We start from the raw sequence: 22726 nt of genomic DNA on the forward strand, positions 1-22726 counted from the left end.
TTTGCTACTGTGCGTGAACCGCAACTGCTGTGCTGTATCCAGCGACAACTGTGGGTCGCATAGCAGTGTGCGTTTTTCACCGCACACAGTTGCCAACGCATCAGTGACAACCTAACGCCTGTTGTTCAAAGCGTTAGGTCCACTGTGCAAAAGGCTTTGCTACTGTGCGTGAACCGCAACTGCTGTGCTGTATCCAGCGACAACTGTGGGTCGCATAGCAGTGTGCGTTTTTCACCGCACACAGTTGCCAACGCATCAGTGACAACTTAACGCCTGTTGTTCAAAGCGTTAGGTGCACTGTACAAAAGCCTTTGCAACTGTGCGTGACACGCAACTGCTGTGCTGTATCCAGCGACAACTGTGGGTCGCATAGCAGTGTGCGTTTTTCACCGCACACAGTTGCCGACGCATCAGTGACAACCTAACGCCTGTTGTTCAAAGCGTTAGGTCCACTGTGCAAAAGGCTTTGCTACTGTGCGTGAACCGCAACTGCTGTGCTGTATCCAGCGACAACTGTGGGTCGCATAGCAGTGTGCGTTTTTCACCGCACACAGTTGCCAACGCATCATTGAGAAATATGCCTGGTAGACCAAGAAAAGGCATACGTGGCCCTGCTGCGGAAAGGGGCACAGCTTCTAGGGTGTCTAGAGGCAGGGGTGGACGTGGTGGTCAGTCCTCAGCCAGGCCACCATTTGGATTGTTCTCCGGCAGTGGCCAAGCTATACGTCCACAGTATGTACAGGAGGTGGTGGACTATATGAACAAACCCTCATCATCGGCATCATCTGCAACTACAGTGACCCAGGCAGAGAAAAGTGGTCAGTCTTCTGCAGTTGTCAGAACAAATACAGATGAGTCCATGTCCACCTCATGTCCTCCCTTAGACCCAATTTCAGACATGGCAGAGGAGTCAGCTGAGCTGTTTGACCACAGTGTCGGCCATCTACTCCAGCCTGATGCTCAGTCCTTTATGGAGTCTGATGTTGGGTCTGAGTTTGAGGAGGAGGCAGAGCAAACAAGAGGGGAGAGCAGACGGCCCGCTCCATCTAAGGCCGCACCTGTTGTCTCCCAGGCCAGGCCTGATGCTCAGTCTTTGATAGAATCAGATGTTGGGTCTGAGGTTGAGGAGGAGGCAGAGCAAACAAGAGGGGAGAGCAGACGGCCCGCTCCATCTAAGGCCGCACCTGTTGTCTCCCAGGCCAGGCCTGATGCTCAGTCTTTGATGGAGTCAGATGTTGGGTCTGAGGTTGAGGAGGAGGCAGAGCAAGCAAGAGGGGAGAGCAGACGGCCTACTCCATCTAAGGCCGCACCTGTTGTCTCCCGGGCCACTATACACACCTCATCTTGCTGGGCCTTTTTTGAGACATCCCATGCAGATAAAACAGTTGCGATCTGCAAGATTTGTAAGAAGGGTATAAAACGTGGCAAAAATGTCAACCACCTGGATACAAGCTGCCTAAACAGGCATTTGACAACCCACCACTCGGCCCGTTGGCAGGAGCATTTAAAGAACCCACAAAAGGGCCAAAGATTGGTCAGTCGGCCTCCTAGTTCTCCTCGCGCTCCTCCTCATGCTCCATCTGCTCCACCTGCTCCACCTGCACATCAGTCTGTTCCTGGCCCTGCTATAGTCACTCGTCACCTGTTGGCAGCCTCCACTGGCAGGGATGATGATATAGCAGGCAGTGTCGCATCTACCTCCAGCACACCACCAGCTGTATCATCTAGACGCCAAATTTCGATTCCACACATGCTGGAACGAAAAAAAATGTATACTCCCCGCCACCCACATGCCCAGCGTCTAAACAGTAGTTTGGCTAAACTACTGGCTCTGCAACTATTACCATTTAACCTGGTAGAGTCTGCTCCCTTCCGTGACTTCGCAAAATGTGCAGTTCCACAGTGGCAGGTGCCAAGTCGGCATTACTTTTCCCGTAAGGCCCTGCCATCCCTATACCAACATGTGGAAGGCAATGTAGTGTCATCCCTGGCCAAGTCAGTCAGCCGTAAGATACACTTGACGGCTGACACTTGGTCAAGCAAACATGGGCAGGGACGGTACATTTCTGTCACTGCTCACTGGGTGACACTGCTTGCCAGTGGAAGGGATTGTAGCCAGGGCTCGGTGCTGCAGCCAGTGTTGCCCCCACGTCTGCAAATAGCTGGTGGTGTCGCTGATCCGGGTAGATCGATCACTTCTACCCCCTCCTGCTCCTCCTCCTCTACCTCCTCCATGCCCTCCTCTGCAGAATGGTCCTTTGAATATGATGAGATACCACGTAAACGTTCAAAGGGCTATTCTATGTCTCAGGCCAAAAGGTGTCACGCAGTGCTGCAGCTTGTGTGTCTAGGGGACAGGCAGCACACTGCCCCTCAGATTCTTGGGGCTCTGCAGGCACAGGCCCAGAGGTGGTTGACACCACGCCAGCTGCAGCCAGGGATGGTGGTTACTGATAATGGGTCAAACCTCCTGGCCGCCCTTCGTCAGGGAAAGTTAACCCATGTGCCATGCCTGGCGCATGTCCTGAATCTCGTGGTACAGCGGTTTTTGAACTCGTACCCGGGAATGCAGGATGTGCTAAGGATGGCAAGAAGGGTGTGCAGTCACTTCAGGCGGTCGTACAGTGCCACTGCACGTTTGGCCGAAGTGCAGCGCGAGTTTCACCTGCCGGTACACCGCCTCATCTGTGACATGCCCACCCGCTGGAACTCCACCTTGGCTATGCTGCAGCGCCTGTACACGCAGCAGAGGGCCCTCAATGAATACCTATGCGAGTACGGCACCAGCACTGGCTCTGCGCGCCTGGGCTTCTTTTCACCACGGCAGTGGCTTTTGATTAAGGATGCATGCGCTGTCCTCTCGCCATTTGAGGAGGCCACAAGGATGGTCAGCCGGGACAGCGCATGCATCAGTGACACCCTACCGGTACTGTTTTTGTTGGAGCACACTCTGCGTGGCATTATGGACAGGGCACTGGAGGCAGAGCAGCAGGAGGAAGAGGAGGACTTCCTTGCCTCTCAAGGCCCCCTTTATCCTGAGAATCCTGACCCCATTATGCCTAGCTCCCAGAGGCCCGAGCAGGATCCAGGGGTGGAAGAGGAGGGGGAGGACGATTCTGCGGGAACTTTTGCAGGGTTTGAGGAGGAGGAGGAGGAAGACATGCGGCAATCTGCAAGGCCTAGTTTGACTCCCTCGGGACACTTTGGAGTAGTACGTGGCTGGGAGGAGGAGGAGCCCGTTGAAGATAATGTCGTTATGAGTGACCCCGAGGAGTCAGCTTCTCAGGCCTTCGCTAATTTGCGACGCATGGGAAACATCATGCTCCAGAGCCTGCGAAAGGACCCCAGAATCAAGGTCATTAAAGAGACTAACCACTATTGGTTGGCCACCCTACTTGACCCCCGGTACAAGTGTAAAGTCTCGGAGCTTTTCCCATCCACCCATAGAGTCCACAGGATCAAATCCCTTGAGGACAGTCTCAAGAGGAATCTGGTGAACATGTTCCCCGACTCCCGTAGGGTGCAGGGGCGGGGACAACCTACCATGGATTCTACTGGTGGTCACGAGAGGAGCGTTGGAGAAGGCGTGCGGTTGACGGATGCCTTTCGGTCTTTTTTTAGTCCTCACCGCCCAGGCCTCTCAGCTGCCACATCGCATCGACACCGTCTGCATCACATGGTGGACGATTACGTGAGGGCACAAAGTGACACAGAGGGCTTTTCATGTGACGAATCCGATCCACTGGCATACTGGGTCTTAAGATTAGACCACTGGCCAGAACTGGCCCAGTATGCCATGGAGTTGTTGGCCTGCCCTGCTTCCAGTGTCCTATCGGAACGGGCATTCAGCGCAGCAGGAGGATTCGTCACAGACCATCGAACTAGACTCTCCACCGACTCAGTCGACCGTTTGACATTCATTAAGATGAATCAGTCGTGGATATCAAGCTTTGATGCACCTGATGCAGACCTTGTAGACTAGGCTATCGTTGTGATGTGGCAGTTGAGCCTCAGTTTAAGCCTGGACCATGGTGCCACCCTCAAACCCTCCTCTCATTCTCTTTACGTTCACAGAACCTCATTTTGGTTATGACAAAAACGACAATGTTTGCGCACCTGTTCCACAGGTGCACACCTTTACAATTTTTGGGCCTCCTTCAACACCAGCTCTTTGGGGTTAAGGTGGGGAGGCTATGCTAAAACAAAAACGACAATGTTTGCGCACCTGTTCCACAGGTGCACACCTTTACAATTTTTGGGCCTCCTTCAACACCAGCTCTTTGGGGTTAAGGTGGGGAGGCTATGCTAAAACAAAAACGACAATGTTTGCGCACCTGTTCCACAGGTGCACACCTTTACAATTTTTGGGCCTCCTTCAACACCAGCTCTTTGGGGTTAAGGTGGGGAGGCTATACTAAAACAAAAACGACAATGTTTGCGCACCTGTTCCACAGGTGCACACCTTTACAATTTTTGGGCCTCCTTCAACACCAGCTCTTTGGGGTTAAGGTGGGGAGGCTATGCTAAAACAAAAACGACAATGTTTGCGCACCTGTTCCACAGGTGCACACCTTTACAATTTTTGGGCCTCCTTCAACACCAGCTCTTTGGGGTTAAGGTGGGGAGGCTATGCTAAAACAAAAACTACAATGTTTGCGCACCTGTTCCACAGGTGCACACCTTTACAATTTTTGGGCCTCCTTCAACGCCAGCTCTTTGGGGTTAAGGTGGGGAGGCTATGCTAAAACAAAAACGACAATGTTTGCGCACCTGTTCCACAGGTGCACACCTTTACAATTTTTGGGCCTCCTTCAACACCAGCTCTTTGGGGTTAAGGTGGGGAGGCTATGCTAAAACAAAAACTACAATGTTTGCGCACCTGTTCCACAGGTGCACACCTTTACAATTTTTGGGCCTCCTTCAACGCCAGCTCTTTGGGGTTAAGGTGGGGAGGCTATGCTAAAACAAAAACGACAATGTTTGCGCACCTGTTCCACAGGTGCACACCTTTACAATTTTTGGGCCTCCTTCAACACCAGCTCTTTGGGGTTAAGGTGGGGAGGCTATGCTAAACAAAAACTACCATGTTTGCGAACCTGTTCCACAGGTGCACACCTTTACAATTTTTGGGCCTCCTTCAACGCCAGCTCTTTGGGGTTAAGGTGGGGAGGCTATGCTAAAACAAAAACGACAATGTTTGCGCACCTGTTCCACAGGTGCACACCTTTACAATTTTTGGGCCTCCTTCAACACCAGCTCTTTGGGGTTAAGGTGGGGAGGCTATGCTAAAACAAAAACTACAATGTTTGCGCACCTGTTCCACAGGTGCACACCTTTACAATTTTTGGGCCTCTTTCAACGCCAGCTCTTTGGGGTTAAGGTGGGGAGGCTATGCTAAAACAAAAACGACAATGTTTGCGCACCTGTTCCACAGGTGCACACCTTTACAATTTTTGGGCCTCCTTCAACACCAGCTCTTTGGGGTTAAGGTGGGGAGGCTATGCTAAACAAAAACTACCATGTTTGCGAACCTGTTCCACAGGTGCACACCTTTACAATTTTTGGGCCTCCTTCAACACCAGCTCTTTGGGGTTAAGGTGGGGAGGCTATGCTAAAACAAAAACGACAATGTTTGCGCACCTGTTCCACAGGTGCACACCTTTACAATTTTTGGGCCTCCTTCAACACCAGCTCTTTGGGGTTAAGGTGGGGAGGCTATGCTAAAACAAAAACTACAATGTTTGCGCACCTGTTCCACAGGTGCACACCTTTACAATTTTTGGGCCTCCTTCAACGCCAGCTCTTTGGGGTTAAGGTGGGGAGGCTATGCTAAAACAAAAACGACAATGTTTGCGCACCTGTTCCACAGGTGCACACCTTTACAATTTTTGGGCCTCCTTCAACACCAGCTCTTTGGGGTTAAGGTGGGGAGGCTATGCTAAAACAAAAACTACAATGTTTGCGCACCTGTTCCACAGGTGCACACCTTTACAATTTTTGGGCCTCCTTCAACGCCAGCTCTTTGGGGTTAAGGTGGGGAGGCTATGCTAAAACAAAAACGACAATGTTTGCGCACCTGTTCCACAGGTGCACACCTTTACAATTTTTGGGCCTCCTTCAACACCAGCTCTTTGGGGTTAAGGTGGGGAGGCTATGCTAAACAAAAACTACCATGTTTGCGAACCTGTTCCACAGGTGCACACCTTTACAATTTTTGGGCCTCCTTCAACACCAGCTCTTTGGGGTTAAGGTGGGGAGGCTATGCTAAACAAAAACTACCATGTTTGCGAACCTGTTCCACAGGTGCACACCTTTACAATTGTTGGGCCTCCTTCAAAGCCAGCTCTTTGGGGTTATGGTGGGGAGGCTCCGCCAACACCAAAACTACCATGTTTGCGCACCTGTTCCACAGGTGCACACCTTCATAATTTTTACGCCTTCTTCAACACCAGCTCTTTGGGCTTACAGTGGTATGGCTCCGCCAACACCCAAACAACAATTTCTTGTCACACAGATGCATATCATTGTAATTTTTTTCCTTACAAAGGCAATTATTGCTTTCATTACCAGCACTTTCATAGGGATATGGTGTCAAGGCATCGTCCGCACCACCAAATGCCCAATTTTTAAGCATCCTTTACTTCTATTCAAAGTCAAGAGACAACAGTATTCATCCAAAACATCTCTAATCTTGTTCACTCTGCACTACATTGTGGCCCCTACCCCTAACCCTCAATGTATCCGTGCATATATGTCTGTTTCTTGTGAGATTTCAAGTTAAAGTGCACCAAACACCATTTTACATGAAATAAAGTGCAATTACATACATCTTTGGACTTCTTGAAACATTTGGTAATAAAAGCCCCATTGTGGAAATACACCCGTTAATTATATGCACATTTAAAGAGACAGCACCTTTTTCCAAAAAAACCTCTAATCTTGTTCCCAGTGCACTGCATTATGTCCCCATCATACACATTGGCTGAGCCGTTGATTAGGAGCAAAAGAAAGGTGCGGTTAAGCAAAAAAGTCATTTTTGAAGGTTTGGTATGCTGTAATTCTGGTTCTGGACATGCTACAGAGCTGAAACTTCACAGGTACACCTTTTAGACCCCCCAGACACTAAATCCAAAGAAATCTCTTTTTTTTTTTTTTTTTTTTAATTTTTTCAATAATTGGCTATCTATCAAAAACGACAATTTTTAAGAACTTTTTTTTGTGTGATTAATAGTCCCTGGGGCATGACCCAGAACCCTAGGCACTTTTTAGGGGCATTTATTGGGTTTTAGGGCTTAAAAATGGTGTTTTTTGATTACAGAAGTTCGGGTCCCATTGATTTCAATGGGGTTCTGAAATCCGAACCGAACTTTCGTGAAGTTCGGGTGTTCTGGTCGAACCGAACTTTTCAAAAGTTCGATCATCCCTACTTGCCGGTTTCAAAGCAGGCATTTTTTTGGGTTCTTTGCAGTCAGGAAAAACATCTGAACTTGTGTATAGTGGTACTGTGCACAAGTTCTGATGTTTTGCCTGCCTCCAAAAACCCCCAAAAAATGCCAGCAAAAACACACCTGGGCATTTTTTTTTTGACGCTAGCGTTTTTTTTGGCATTTTTTGGGGTTCTTTTGAGGCAGGCAAAACATCTGAACTTGTGTATAGTGGTGTATATACACACATCCATATATTTATATACACACCTAGACATATATAGGTGTGATAGTAGCAGAAATATATGCTTGCGCTAATGAAATCATTTACAGTAATATATTTCTGCTACTATCACACCTATATATGTCTAGGTGTGTATATAAATATATGGATGTGTGTATATACACCACTATACACAAGTTCAGATGTTTTGCCTGCCTCCAAAACCCCCCAAAAAATGCCAGCAAAAACACACCTGGGCATTTTTTTTTTGACGCTAGCGTTTTTTTAGCATTTTTTTGGGTTCTTTTGAGGCAGGCAAAACATCTGAACATGTGTATAGGGGGTATATATACACATATATGTCTGAATATATACCCCTAGACATATATAGGTGTGATAGTAGCAGAAATATATTACTGTAAATGATTTCATTAGCGCAAGCATTTATTTCTGCTACTATCACACCTATATATGTCTAGGGGTATATATACACATATATGTGTATATATACCCCCTATACACATGTTCAGATGTCATGTCTGACATCAAACATGTCCTCAAAAAAGCACTGGCAGTGGCAGCCCCTGCAGCATAAAAAATGCTTGGCTGGTGAGAAGCCATATGGGTGTCCCGAAGCAATTCAGAGAAATGATCATTTCTCTATAGCGGTCACCCTGCTATGGAAGGGTTTTGTCACCCTGCCATAGCAGTCACTGCCAGTTAACCCTACACTACACTACGGTCCCCTGACACTTAACACTTTCCCTACAGAAACTAAATTTTTGAAGCTAACTTAAGTGTAAAGGAGCACTCTAACTACACTAGATATCCCTTTCCTCACACTAACAAATGCTAAATGACACTTTTCAAGTAAAATTAACAGAACTGCTTCCACTCTCTTCCATGTCCAGTATAACAATGCTAGGAATATGGCAGGGGCAATCTTATATACTGGGGGGCGTATTCACTAATGATTGGTCTAGGGACCCCCTAGTCACTCCAATCACATTCCTAGCATTCTCCTGCCCCCTCAATTGGCTTTGCTAATGATTCTGGTCCAATCACGGGCTTTTAAAGCCCATTTCCTGAAGCATTGCATTTTGGTCGGTTCTGGTTGCCGAATTCCGAACTTTTTGGGCAAAAAGTTCTAAATTCGGCCGAACCTCGAACACCCAATGTTCGGGCCGAACCAATGGTGGACCCGAACCGTTCGATCATCCCTACTTGTGTGATTGGCTCACTGATTTTCCCAGAAGTCTGCACTAAGATACAAGTCATATTTCAGGCATTCCCTGCAACACAAATGTAATTCTTGGTAAGATACTCCCAATAGGAACACGTCTAAAGGGATGCAGGGCCAGCAGCTTTCCTCATTAGTGCTCTTCAGCTGCACAGCTGACTTATAATTATAAAAACCACTCCCATTAGGCTCACTGGGCACAGAGGAACAAACAGTGATTTCTGCAGAATAGCAAGAGGTAGGAATCTGCACCAAAGTTTGTTATACTCCATGCAATGTACATAGATCACCCAGAGGGAATGTTTTTTCTCAACAAAAGTGGAGTTACGCTTTAATTGTTTGCATCACATTTGATATTATGATAATAATATTATTGTATTTTCATTTGTAGAATTGTGATCAGGCCTTTTTGCAATGTAATGAGTGGTGTGAACCTATCCCAGAAAACTAAATGTCAACTGTCAGCTAAACAGGTCAAATTGGAGTACCAGTCATTAGGTAGGTTCAATGGTCAGAACAAACCAGGGGTTGTACCCAGTAGGAAATTAAGTGTGCCAAAGGGCAGGACATAGACACAGCAAGGATTAAAGCCAAAAGCAGGGATGCGCTTTAGGTCCAGGTTAAACATAAATTTGACCTGAACTCCTGTTTCCAGTTGTTACAAAATGTTTGAAAAATGTTACATAGTTGGTTAGGTTGAATAAAGACACCAGGGGAGAGTTCAGAGGGTGGTGATTAATGGGGAGTACTCAGATTGGGCGGGAGTGGAAAGTGGGGTCCCCCAAGGGCCAATCCTGTTTAACTTATTCATAAATGATCTAGAAGAGGGGATACCTAGCACAATCTCGGTATTTGCGGACGATACTAAACTAAGCATGCCAATATCTTCTATGCAAGATGTGGATTATTGGCATTTGCCGATACCTCTGTTTTTGCTGATGTTCAGGAAGTTCAATATCTTCCTGCAGGCCTATCGGACTATTGTCCTTTACCCTTTTCACTCTGGACTGGTCAGCGCTGCAATAACTCCCTTTGGAGACTAGTACTACAATATGTTTCTCAGCCCGTTCCATGAAACTTATCCCATCTTTTATATAGGAATACTGGGATACCATACCAATGCTGAGTCATCCTTTCCAGAGATGGTATGGGATACTTTTAAGGCTTTTGCAAAGAGTCACTACATATCTTTGGTTTTGGCCATCCAATTGGATCAAAACGTTAACCTTAAGTCTGCAGAAGACTGTAGATGACGGGACAGAGAAGTATGTCTCCTCTGCCACCTTTGACATTTTGCTCATCTCATGTCTAAGGAGGAAACTGCACTTGACCGAAATATCTAGGCTGGATTTCCATAAGCTTTTACAGGAGTTCTTTGAGCGGGGAGATGAAAATGATAGATTTCTTGCCATGCTTGCACAACATGATAGACCACTCACCATTGTCACTGCAGTTAGTAGGCCTGATGGTTATGTAGTTACTTCACAGGAGGAAATAATGGCAGAATTCACAGCTTACTACACTGCCCCTTATGCCTACTCTAAAGATGTGGTAGTAGCCTGATTGTTTCCATTCATCTTGGAGACTTTTTCATCTCCCTTTCAGCTCCTCTTCAGAGCTGCCTGCTCTCTCCAACACTTTTTGCTATAACCATAGATCCTATAGCGGATGCCCTTCGAGTCTCCCCGGATATTTGAGGTCTCAGGATAGGCTGGTTGGAGGAAAGGGTTGCTTGTATGCTGATGACCTCCTGCTGTTTTTAAAAGATGTAGGCTCTTCTCTTCAGGGAGCTCTCCAGGACCTGAATGTTTTCTGCCAAATTACTGACCTTCAAGTAAATTGGCACAAATCACATTTTCCTATTGACTCGAGACTGCCTCTGGGTTGAGAAGTTTACATATTTGATGGTTACTATATCTCGACAAGCAAAAAACTATGTTACATAAAATCTATGCAAGATGCTAATGTTAAACTGAGGACGGAGAGCAACCTGCCATTTTCTCTAGCTTGCCGTATTAATTTACTAAAAATTAAAATTCTCCCCAAAATATACATATCTGTTCCGCAAATCCTCCCAGTGGGTTTTCAAATTATTTTTCACCCAACTCAATCAGTTATCCTCAATCTTCCAGTGGGGATCTTAACCACTGAGATATAAATGTTTTTCTACCTTCACGGCAGACTGGCCATGCAAACTTGTCAGAAATGTTTTCTAGGTACCAACATAGTAATGGCACGCTGGTGGCTATAGCCTGATATCGCTAATGTCTCCACCAGGTTAGAGACTGCAATCTCTTTCTGTTGTGTCAAGAACACAATGCCCCTTTTCCACTCAATAAAAATGGGACCTAATTTGGAGTCCTTTCCTCCAACCTCCCTTTCTACCTTTATGGATCAACCAATTCCTCTCTCACTTTTATACCCTTCTTTTTTTTGGCATGGTTGGGCCAAATACAAACTTAAGACCTTCAAGCATATAGTTTGAAACTGCTGTTTGCTCCCTTTTAGATGTCCTTTGTTCCGAAATATAATGTACCCTCTCATTACTACTTTTGGTACCTTCAAGTTCCCCAGGCCTTCAGTAGCCAATTTCCCCATTGCCAGATGAATCTGGCCTGCTCAGACCTCAAACTTTTACTTTAATCCCCTAATGTCCGGAAACCAACCTTGACTTTATATCTATACCTTATTATGCTGCCATCCCTGCATTATCTATTCTGAGACAGAAATAGCAGCTAGATGTCTCTGATCTGGACAAGCAGGGCTGGTCAGACATATGGGACATACCCTTTAAACACCTTATGTCTGACAGAATCAAGCCTAAATACAAGCTAAAACCCTGCACCATGCATACTTCATCCTCTCCAGGCTTCACAAGTTGAATCAGGAAAACTCCCCAGCCTGCTGGTGGCATTCCCATGAGCCTTGCGACTCCTTTCATATATTCTGGGCTTGCCCAGCCATTTCCCAATACTGGATTGCCATTATCAGTGCTATCAATGCTGTGGCCCAGCTCACTATTACCCCGTTGCGTGTGGACACATTGCTCTACAGCTACAGCACTACAGCTTTGACAATGTACATTGTCCTTCATTGCTACTGTGGTCTGTAATGTGTAAACCATTCCCTATTTGAATTGGGGCCTTGGCTGGCTTCTTTTCATTGGGGAAATCTGTCACCTCCCAGGGCATTGCTTTATCCTGAATGTATGAAATGTATTGTACTAACCTGTCTGTTTTTTTTTTTTTTTTGGGTGCTGCCCCTGGGTGGACCTATTTCCTAGCCCTTCTATTGTTCTTTTATTATGTCTAACTGAAAATTAACAAAACAGGTTTTTAAAATAAAAAATTACTAATGGCTGAAAAGAATGTAGGATCGGTCATACTGCTGACGTCAGTGGAGCCCCCCTGAACTTTAGTAACAGCACAGTCACCTTTACCCCCCTCCTTAATTGCCTCATCTGGTGATTCCCCAGAAACACCAGACCCCCTCAAGTGACCAAGAGCCTATGCAGTGGCCCAGGCAAAACACTATTGTGCAGCTTGTAAGACAGGGAGACAGGAGCCACATAATATCAGAGATTCTGGCAGCTGTTAACAGACAGGATGAGAGGTGACTTACCCCAAGCCATCTTGTGCCAGGTGAGGTCACATGTGAACATTGCACCAACCTGCTGTCCTTTGGAAATGTAAAATCACACAAGTCTTGCCTGGTACACACCCTAAACTTAGTGGTTAAGTGGTACCTAGTTGATTACTCTAGCTTCTGGATGTTTTGCAGCAGGCCAGAAGAGTGTGTGATCACGGTTGGTTGTCATACTCCGTGAGTGTTTATCTGGCCAAAATGCAGTGGCAAAACAAGGTGCCTGCCAACTGCCTGGTATTGAGATATGCCTACATACTTGACTATGGCCATGCTGCAGTGGCTGAACCTGCAGCAGCGGGCCATCAATGAGTACAGGATGAGGACAGGCTTTGGGTTTTTTGCCACAATGTTTGGCCCCTGGACTTGTGTGTACCATCTTTTCACCATTTCACCAGAATAGTCTGCTGCAATGAGATGGTGATTAGCCACATGAAGAGAAGAACACAATGTGTGGTGTTATAGACCAAGCACTGGAGACATAGCAGCACAGCAGCAGGAGGTAGAAGAGGACTGCTGTCCCAAGGCCTGCATCCTTTTACAATCGACTTTAGCCTTATGAGGCAGAGACAACAACAGGCAGAGTATGAGGGAGAGTGCTGGGGTGCCAGCGGGGAGGAGGAGGACCCAGGACAGGCTTACAGGGGTAAGTTTCACCCCTCCCAAGCCTCAAAAGCTGTCCTTAGTGACGCCAAAGGGGGTGCTCTGCTTCAGGTAATTTGTGGCAAATGGGCCTATTTATGCTGCAGCGCCTGTACAAGGACTCCAGCTGTAGCTAAAAGGATGAGCTCCATTTCAAAATAAAACAAAAATTACTTCAGCAATGCTAAAACAACATTTTAAGTCATTTGATGTTTTTTATTAAAACCTAAAGAATTTGACTTGAAATTTTGTGTATAGATTCAGCATAATATTTTTCTACCTTTTTCTGTAAAGTAATATACTCTAATGTCGAGTTCCTGATTAAAACTTGCCTGGAAGCTGCTGAGATGTTGCATCCTCTTGCTCACTTCAAGTGGCGACTTGTCCCGAAGGGCCAGAGCAAGTCCTGTAAAGGGAAGATCAGCCTAAGCAGATAAGATCAGGATGTATAAAGAAAACAAAAGAACACCAGGGGTGTAACACTCAGTATGACCTATCTACTGTTTTTAAGCCTATCTAAACCACTAGTTGGTGAGGGATCAAATAAACAGGCGGGTTCTCTAATTTCTCGATTGAATACTTATTTTCTAATAAGAGTACTAGTAATCCACCAGTCAACAACACTATCAAACATTCTGGGCAGATTCTGGCAGCAGTTAGGTTCAGCAACAGCAAACAAGTTTCGCACAAGTAAAAGGGGCCAAACGCCCTCTAAGCACTGAAGACGCATTGATGTCCTCCCTGGAGGCCAGGCAAGTGGTCATCTTTGCAGTAGCGTTTTCAGTGTTTTTTAGCTTTATTTTAGCAAAACTTTACTCCCACAAACGCTTATGGCTCAAAAATGTGGATAAACGCAGAATATCCAAGTTTTTTATCTTTTTTTAAGCATTTATAAGCTTTTATCAGGGTTAGAGCATTTTTACAGCTGAAAAACTCCTCTCAAAACCCACTAGTTCTGTTTTTTTGAGCCAGAAAAAGCCTCTGCCAAAAACTGCTGATAACAGCCTATGTGTGCATGGACACTCAGGATAACATGCTGGCTGCAGAAGAAAATGCCTGATGCCAAAAACAGTAGCTGTAAAAATGTCCAGTGTGCATGAGGCCTTTAAGTATGTGCCACTGACTTACACCCACATGAATCCTCAGGCATTCTGTTCTGCGCAGTGCAGCTCTCTCCAGGATCTTAATTCTACAGCTTTCTTCTCCAGACAACTCTCTCTATCCCACCTTCTGCTAGTTCAGGTTCAGCAGCTCTTTCTGAAGTAGGTTTCAGTTGTCTCTCTGCAGCCTTGCTTCCTCATAGCTACTAACTGTCCCTGATTTTGAGGGTCTATCCCTGATTTTGAGGGTCTGTCCCTGATTTGGAACAAAGTTCCTCTGTCCCTCTTTCGAAATCATTTGTCCTTTATTTTGGTCTAATCTATATAGTTGTATATAAAATGAACATTTTATCTTTCAAAATGTTTTTCAGTCTTTTTTGAGATGGGAACTAGGGACACACCCCTATCACACCCCATTAAAGGAGAAATATACCAAAAAAATGATTTGTTAAACCCACAAGTGTTTTTTTTTTCCAATACTATTACTTTATACTGGCTTTTGAAAATGACAAAAGCCAGTAAACAGTAATAGCATTGGTAAAAAAAAAACACTTGTGGGTTTAACAAATCATTTTTTTGGTATATTTCTCCTTTAATGGGGTGTGGTAGGGGTGTGTCCCTAGTTCAAATCTCAAAAAGTTGGAAGGGATGCTTTCTGTCAACTCTGTCTCTCTTTCCTCAGTTCTGACAGCTCAAGCAGCTCACCAAAGATTTCCTCTGTTCCTAACTGAAATAAGCAGCTTTTCTCTCTAGCACTTATCTCTCTGCTTATACTCCCCCTGCACCACTGCCCCCGGTGGCTCTCTCCTCAATTCATGCAACCACCACTACAGCCTAGGTCTCCGAATTCTCTCCCCTGTCCTCAAGACCTTCCTTCCTCCTTCTTTGCCCAGCCATCACTTAGCTCTTATCCCAAGGGCAGGGACAAAGCCCTGGCTGGCTGCCACCAACTAGGATCTTCCTCTCTCCTCTCCCTGCCAAGCATTCTCATAGTGAGAGAGAGAGAACGAGAGAGAGAACGAATGAGAGAGAGAGAGAACGAACGAACGACAGAGAGAGAGAGAGAGAATGAACGAGAGAGAGAGAGAACGAGAGAGAGAACGAGAGAGAGAAAACGAGAGAGAGAGAACGAGAGAGAGAGAGAACGAGAGAGAGAACGAGAGAGAGAGAACGAGAGAGAGAGAACGAGAGAGAGAGAACGAGAGAGAGAACGAGAGAGAGAGAGAACGAGAGAGAGAGCGAGAGAGAGAGAACGAGAACGAGAGAGAGAGAGAGAACGAGAGAGAGAGAACGAGAGAAAGAGAGAGAACGAGAGAGAACGAGAGAGAGAGAAAGAGAGAGAGAGAGAGATGCTGCCAGAACACCCATGCTGAGCAGCTCCTGCTTCTCAAAAAGACTGCTAGTCAAGACAATACGCATATGAGGTCAATACAATATTTTACTAGCTTTACACTTGAATGCTGACTGGTAATCCTCCCTTTCAAAATGCAGCCTAATAAAACTGCATAAATATTATTTATGGAGTAAACACAATATTTTACTAGCAATAAATATGAAACAATAAACTCAACATTTTTTTTGGAATAAAATTTGCCTAGTGCCTCTGCTTTTCAATATGTTGCCTAGACAAAAAGTTAACCACATTGTAATGTGCATCGCTAGTGAATTAAAGTTTGGAAACCGATAAGTTGTAATTTCTGTAAAATCCGATCGCGGCCACCTAGGCGATTATGTCACCAGCCCCGGCGCATTGGGCATGTAATGTGGGTCCCGTCGTGAGATTTCCTGACCAGAAGTGATGCAATCGGTGCCATTTTAGAAGAATTGCCATAGCAACCTGTAATTAACAAACTGCGCCGCACATTGTCAATAATGCGCAAGCGTGAGATTGGGAGGTGCATGCTGGGTAGTCAGCTGTACCTTATCCCGGGAATACACACGAGCGGGCTTCAGATGCCCACATGCTCAATGACCCCGGCCTGCTTCCGAGATCATGTAAGGTATTACAGACTTTAATGTAACAAGCATTAAGACAGTTAGGACAGTTTCCAAATATAAATGTACTAGTACTAACAATCACAAAGGAGCTTTAAAAAAAAAAAAAAATGATTATGGGGACTGGAGCTTTAAATTGTTTGTATGTACAAAAGTTTTTGTGACATAATTTCACTTTAATGTTGATTTAAAAGCAATCTGGTGTTTTGCCTTTTTCAAAATGAAGCCTAGTAAAACTGCCTAAATATGATTTATGGAGTAAACACTGGCTTTTTCCATGAAATACTTTACACCACAAAATTATTATTTTTTTTTTTTCAAAATGTGGCCTAGAAAAATTGCTTTAATGCTAAGTATGGAGTCAGTACAAAATGTTGCTGTTTTTTTCTGTGATATATTTACACTCTAATGTTGATGCTGCCTGGTATTTCTCCTTTTTAAAATGCGATCCAGTAAAATTGCCTAAATGATGTGTGTGGAGCCACAACAATATCTTGCTGGCTTTTTTAAAATCAAAAGATACAATCCAATGCTGATATCTTGATTAAAAACTGCCTGGTATCTCGACTTTTACAACTACTTAGAGTGGAACTACACTCTCTCAATTAACATAACTTCTTTAATCCTTATGCTGTTAGCCTTAGTAAATAGATAGGACGGTATTATATTTACTTATTTAAAAAAATGTTTTTTTACATTTTCTTCTGTTGGTTCCTGGTTTGTGACCTAGACCAAAATTATGTCATACATCGCAGAAGTCTTTATGCAAATTTTTTTCTTTCATCTGAAAGAGGGGCATTCTCAGCTATGCACATTCTCCTGACAGGATGCCTGAGCTAATAGCAGATGGATTCCAGGAAGTAAATGCTACATGAATCATCTGCCCTTACTCAAGAAGGTCATGACTAGAAATGCTAGGGGGATGTTTTTCAAAGTGAATTCTTAACAAAATAAAGCATAGAGACGTGAATGGATGGGTAAGTTTGATTTGAATATTGAAAAATGAAAGAGCTTTTTTGGTTTTAGGTGCTCAGATACAGTTAAGTTCTGCTTTAAATAAATGTGTAAAAAAAAATCATTACAATAATTTGCTGGCTTTTTTCTGTGATGTATTACTTGTAAGCAGCCCATTGTCTCTCCTTTTCAAAACGTGGCCTAGTAAAAGTGCTTAAAGTGGTAGTAAACCTAAAAGCAAACCATTTTTTTTATTTTGCAGCTTACAAATTCTTAGATGTGACAGCTGTATGAATTTATTATTCATGTTTTTTTTCCCTTTATTTTTACCTGGTGATCAGGCCATTAAGTCTGTTGTTTTTAACTGAACATACTCTCCTGCAAATGTAGCAGTTCAGAGTGTTTAACCATTTGCCACTGGCAGGGGGCTTACAATGATCAGCTTTTATTTATTCATGCAAAACCTTTATCCCCCCCCCAAAAAAAGGTTTAGGAGTGTGTCTATGGGAATATTTGACCATTCTTCGAGAAGCTCATTTGTGAGGTCAGGCACTGATGTGGACGAGAAGGCATAGCTTGCAGTCTCCACTCTAATTCATCCCAAAGGTGTTCTATCGGGTTTAGGCCAGGACTCGCTAATCCATGTCTTTATGGACCTTGCTTTGTTCACTGGTGTGCAGTCATGTTGGAACAAGAAGGGACCATCCCCACACTGTTCCCACAAAATTGGGAGTATGAAATTGTCCAAAATGTCTTGGTATGCTGACGCCTTAAGAGTTCCCTTCACTGTAACTAAGGTGCCAAGCCCAACCCCTGAAAAACAACCCCCACCATAGTACCCCCTCCACCAAATGATTTGAACCAGTGCACAAAGCAAGGTCCATAAAGACAGGCGTTCATAGCCTGGGTTCACACAGGTGCATGCTGAACACTGCATGTAATTTGCCTAAAAAATGCACCACATTCCTGTGCACATGATGTCTGTGCGATGTGATTTGAGCCATATATTTTGTATGGCTCAAATTGCATCATATTTGCACCAAAATGTTGTAGGATCCTTTTTTTCCCCGCACCTAAATTTCATGTGATGCAATTCTGGCAAGCACTGTCTGGCAAGCATTGCATTGTGGGAAAGAGGGAGTTACTAAAACAGCAGAGAGGTGCTTTTTAGTTAAAAACGCCAAAAAGCGCTATTGTCAAAAAACGTCAATGCAAAAAAGCTGAAAGACGCTGATAAACTCACTACAAAGCTACTGGCATTTTTATAAACGTCCAGTGTGCATGAGGCCTTAAAAGGAAGTTACACAGCCATTTTAGATACTAATATTACTAAGTGGAGTTCTTCTTTAACTTACCTGTAGGAAAACACTCTGGTGTCAGCCCAGTCTAATGCTTGGCATTATGATGTCTTTTTGGGATGATGACTGATGATACCTTCAGTGAAATTTGCTGCCAATTGACCCCAAAGCATTTTACCTAAAATAAATAAATAAATAAAATACAATGAATGCATACATAAATAAATAAACTAACAACATTCATTTTTTTCGTCTGTAAAAGTTTGTGAAATTCTTTAGCTCAGGTTTGGGGGATCTCATAAATTTTGTGAAAATTGTAATGCTCATCCCTGACCTCTATGAAGTAAGAGAAATGGACATTCTGAATTTTTCCCCTCCCATTCATCAGAGAATATGTAATCAATAGACATAATGTCTAGGATTTTGTGAGCAACACTAAGCAATATTTTTTATCACGCAATCTAAGTATTTCTGCCTCTCTTTTCTTTACTTTCTTATACCAGTCCTATATAAAATACAGAGTTTTTTTTTTTTTTTTTTAAATAAATAAATACATAACTGGATTAAACTGTGTTTTTAATATCTGCCAGGAGTTCAGCTTTAACCAATTAACCAGAACAAATTAGGCCTTGCTAAAACTGCATGTAATGTTCATGTAGTTGATTCACGCAGCGATGCGAGTAGATCAAAGCAGGCGTTCCCTCAACAAAACATGGCAGTGGTACAAATATAAATTGTATATCCATTGCTAGTTCCCGGGCAGCACTAAACACTCCATTTAAAATATCTTGACTGGGTGGAATAAAGGTTCTTTGTGCATCCGTTTTTTTAAACCATTCACAGCCCTATTTGTAAAAATCGTTATGCCTGTGCAGAAAAAAAAACACAGATTTTACATAATTTATGGCAAAGTAATATGAAGGATATCAATACAGACTTCTCATTCTGAAAATCATGGTTGCCTGGCTGTCATGGCCATTCGAATTAGGCTAGGTTTACACTTAGCGTCAGTTGAATGCGCAGTTTGTGGGTGGCTACATGCATAGGGCAGCCCATTCATTTTGAAGATAGACAGCTTCACGACTTGTCAATATATTCATTGCTCTGTATTAACTACTGCCTTAAAACAGTAAAAATTTGATTTTTGACTTGCCATAAAATCAATTTCTCCCACTTCTGATATTCTTGACCATTGGGTTAAGTTGCCCCCTACAGGCTTGGACACTAGACAGAAAAATCTTCTGGCTACACCCATGGGCAGTCCCAGGGGGTATACTCCCTGTCTCTGCTATAGTCACTCAGTTTTGTTACAAGCAGTGTCAGGAAAATTTTAACTCCACAGAGGGGTGGGTGCTGTGTCCGTCAACGAACATCAGGGAAATGGATTTTACGGTAAGTCAAAAATCCAATTTTCTCTTTCTTTCATTGACGGACACAGCTCCTATCTTGACCATTGGGACATTTAAATGGAGTGTTAAACATGAGGGGTGGGAAACAGCAAAATATTTCCAAGTCTAAAGAGTAGCCAACCAGGCAACAGGGGCTCAACCAAATCAACTGGAGCCCACCTGAAAAAAAAAAAACACCCTCAAAGAGGATCAGGTTCTCTTAAACAGCAGCCTGCAAAACCTTGCAGCCAAAGGAAGCATCCGCAGATGCCAACACATCCACTTTATAAAACTTTGTAAAAGTATGCACCGACGACCCGGTTGACGTCTTGCAAACCTGCATCACTGACGCCTGATGACAGAAAGCCCAGGAGGCACTAAGCGCCCTAGTAGAGTGCGCCTTGACAGGGAAAGGAGGAACCTGGCCCCTGATGGAAATAGGCCTGAACCACCGTCTGTCTGATCCATCTGGAAATGGTCACAGAGGAAGCCTTTGCGAGGTCCATACGTGAGCACAAATAGAGAGTCTGTGTGTGGCAAAAGGCCATTAGAAAAAGGCCGCCAATGCCAATACCTGGTCCTTGATGGTACTCAAGGCTTATTTCTGTCCAACCCCCCCATTGAAGGAAGGTTAAGATCCGAGTCACCGAGAAGGAGTGAGGATGAACCCTGAGAGATTCACACCACGTGATGTATGTCTTCCACGTACAATGTTAGATCTTACTAGAAGTAGATTACCCAGCTTTTAACAATGTAGGAATCACCGACTCAGACAAACCGCTATCCTTTAGCACCTGGCTTTAAACAGCAAAGCCGTCAAAGCCAGCGACTGTAAAGCAGGATGGAAGATCGGTCCTTTGGACAGCAGATCCTCCCTGAGAGGAAGCTTGCAAGCAACGTCGCGACCAGCTCCACTAGATTGGCGTACCAAGCCCAGCGAGGCCAGTCAAAAGCCACTAAGATGACGGCAATCCCTTGTGCCTTGATCCTGCATAGAAGTCTGGGCAGAAGCTTGAGAGGAAGAAAGGCGTAGATCAAACGATACTGACCCCACGAGACCACCAGCGCGTCTGTGGTGTCCGCCATTGGATCTCTTGACCGAGCCACAAACCTCTGCACCTTTCTGTTGAGCCAAGACGCCAACAGATCCACCTCGGGGGGTGCCCCACTGGAAACACAGCTGATGAAAACACCTCTGGATAAATGGACCACTCCCCTTGGTCCAACACCTACCGACTGAGGTAATCCGTCTGCCAGTTTTCCACCCCGGAAATGTATACGGCGGAGAGGGCTGGAATGAACTGTTCTGCTCACCTTAGAATGCCGGCTACCTCCAGATACGCCAGGGCACTTCTTGTGCCCCCTTGGTGATTGATTGACATAAGCCACAGCCGTGGTACTGTCCGATTGAATGCGCACAGGCCATCCCTGAAGACGATCATCCAATGATTCAGACACATTGCTCGGAGTCCAGATCAACTGAGCAAAATGCTTGCCGAGGATGCCTCCCCAGCCGGACATGTTGGCATTCGTGGTGACCACTGTCCAATACAAAGGGAGAAGGACTTTCCCAGCCGAAGCGCCGGAGAGCGAAGCCACCATATCAGGGATACCTTCATTCCCCGACTCAGCCAGATCTGATTGTCCAGAGACTGCGAAGTCTTGTTCCACTTGGACAGAATCTCCCTTTTACAGGGACCTCATATGGAACTGTGCAAACGGAACCGCCTCAAAAGGTAGATACCATCAGGCCCAGCACCCGCAAGTCCAATGCCATGGATGGATGACCATTTGTTGGATAGCAGGAGGCAAATTGCAGTCTGCACGTTCTGGAGTTTGTCCAGAGGAAGGAGCACTCTAGCTAGTGGTCCAGAGTCAGGCCCAAATATTGCAGCTTTGTGGATGGAACTAGGGCAGACTTCTGAAAACTTCTGAAGAATCAAGCCAAACTCCGGCAGAGTTCCTATTGTGATCTCAAGGTTCTCCACCAGAGCAGAGTAACCCAGTACCGCGATCCCCCTTTGGCGTAGCAAGGCTAGCACCGGAGCCAACACTTTTGTGAAAACCCAAGGAGCGGAGGCGAGACCAAAGGGTAACGCGACAAACTGATAATGCTCCTCTCCCACAGCAAAGCGGAAAAAAACGCTGGTGAGTGGCACTTATTGGAATGTGAAGATAGGCATTCTTGATATCTATAGAGAATATCCCCCAGGGATGCCACCATCGTTCGAAAAAAATGTTTTTAAAGCGCCCCGTCCCTCCGAGCTTAGGCGCAGTAGTAAATGGTCTGTATCAATCCTCTAACTGCCACTTCTGCTGGACAGCTTGGTCTGTTACAGGAAATTACAGGTGAAAATAAAGGAAAAGGAGCCAATAAAAAAACCAAAAAAAAACAAATGCAGCCCCCCATATCTAAGAATTTGTAAACTGCAATATATTACATTTTTGCTTTTATGAGTTTAGAAAATGCTTTTACCACTTCAGTTCCGGACCCCCTTAATGACCAGGCCATTTTATGCGATTCGGCACTGCGTTGCTTTAACTAACAATTGTGCGGTCATGCTACACCATACCCAAATACAATTGATGTCCTTTTTTCCCCCACAAATAGAGCTTTCTTTTGGTGGTATTTGATCACCTCTGCAAGTTTTTGTTTTTGTGTTATAAACAAAAAAAGAATGTCATTTTTAAAAAAAACACCAATATTTTCTACTTTCTGCTCTAAAACATTCCCAATAAAAAAAAAATTAAAAAATCAAATTTTTTTTATCAGTTCAGGCCAATTTGTATTCTGCTACATATTTTTGTTAAACAAAATCC

General features: G+C 44.6%; 1 pseudogene across 1 annotated transcript in view; it reads right to left on the bottom strand.

The window, feature by feature from the left end:
* LOC309561628 (large ribosomal subunit protein eL32-like) overlaps window positions 1-12011 on the bottom strand; it is a 59665-nt pseudogene extending 47654 nt beyond the window's left edge. Inside the window, exon 1 of the transcript in view lies at window positions 11742-12011. The product of the transcript in view is annotated as a large ribosomal subunit protein eL32-like (transcript). The remainder of the gene's footprint in view (window positions 1-11741) is intronic.
* Window positions 12012-22726: the final 10715 nt, after the last annotated feature.

This window comes from Pelophylax lessonae (genome assembly GCF_965119305.1).
Source record: "Pelophylax lessonae genome assembly, chromosome: 8".
Classification (NCBI taxonomy): Eukaryota; Metazoa; Chordata; class Amphibia; order Anura; family Ranidae; genus Pelophylax; species Pelophylax lessonae.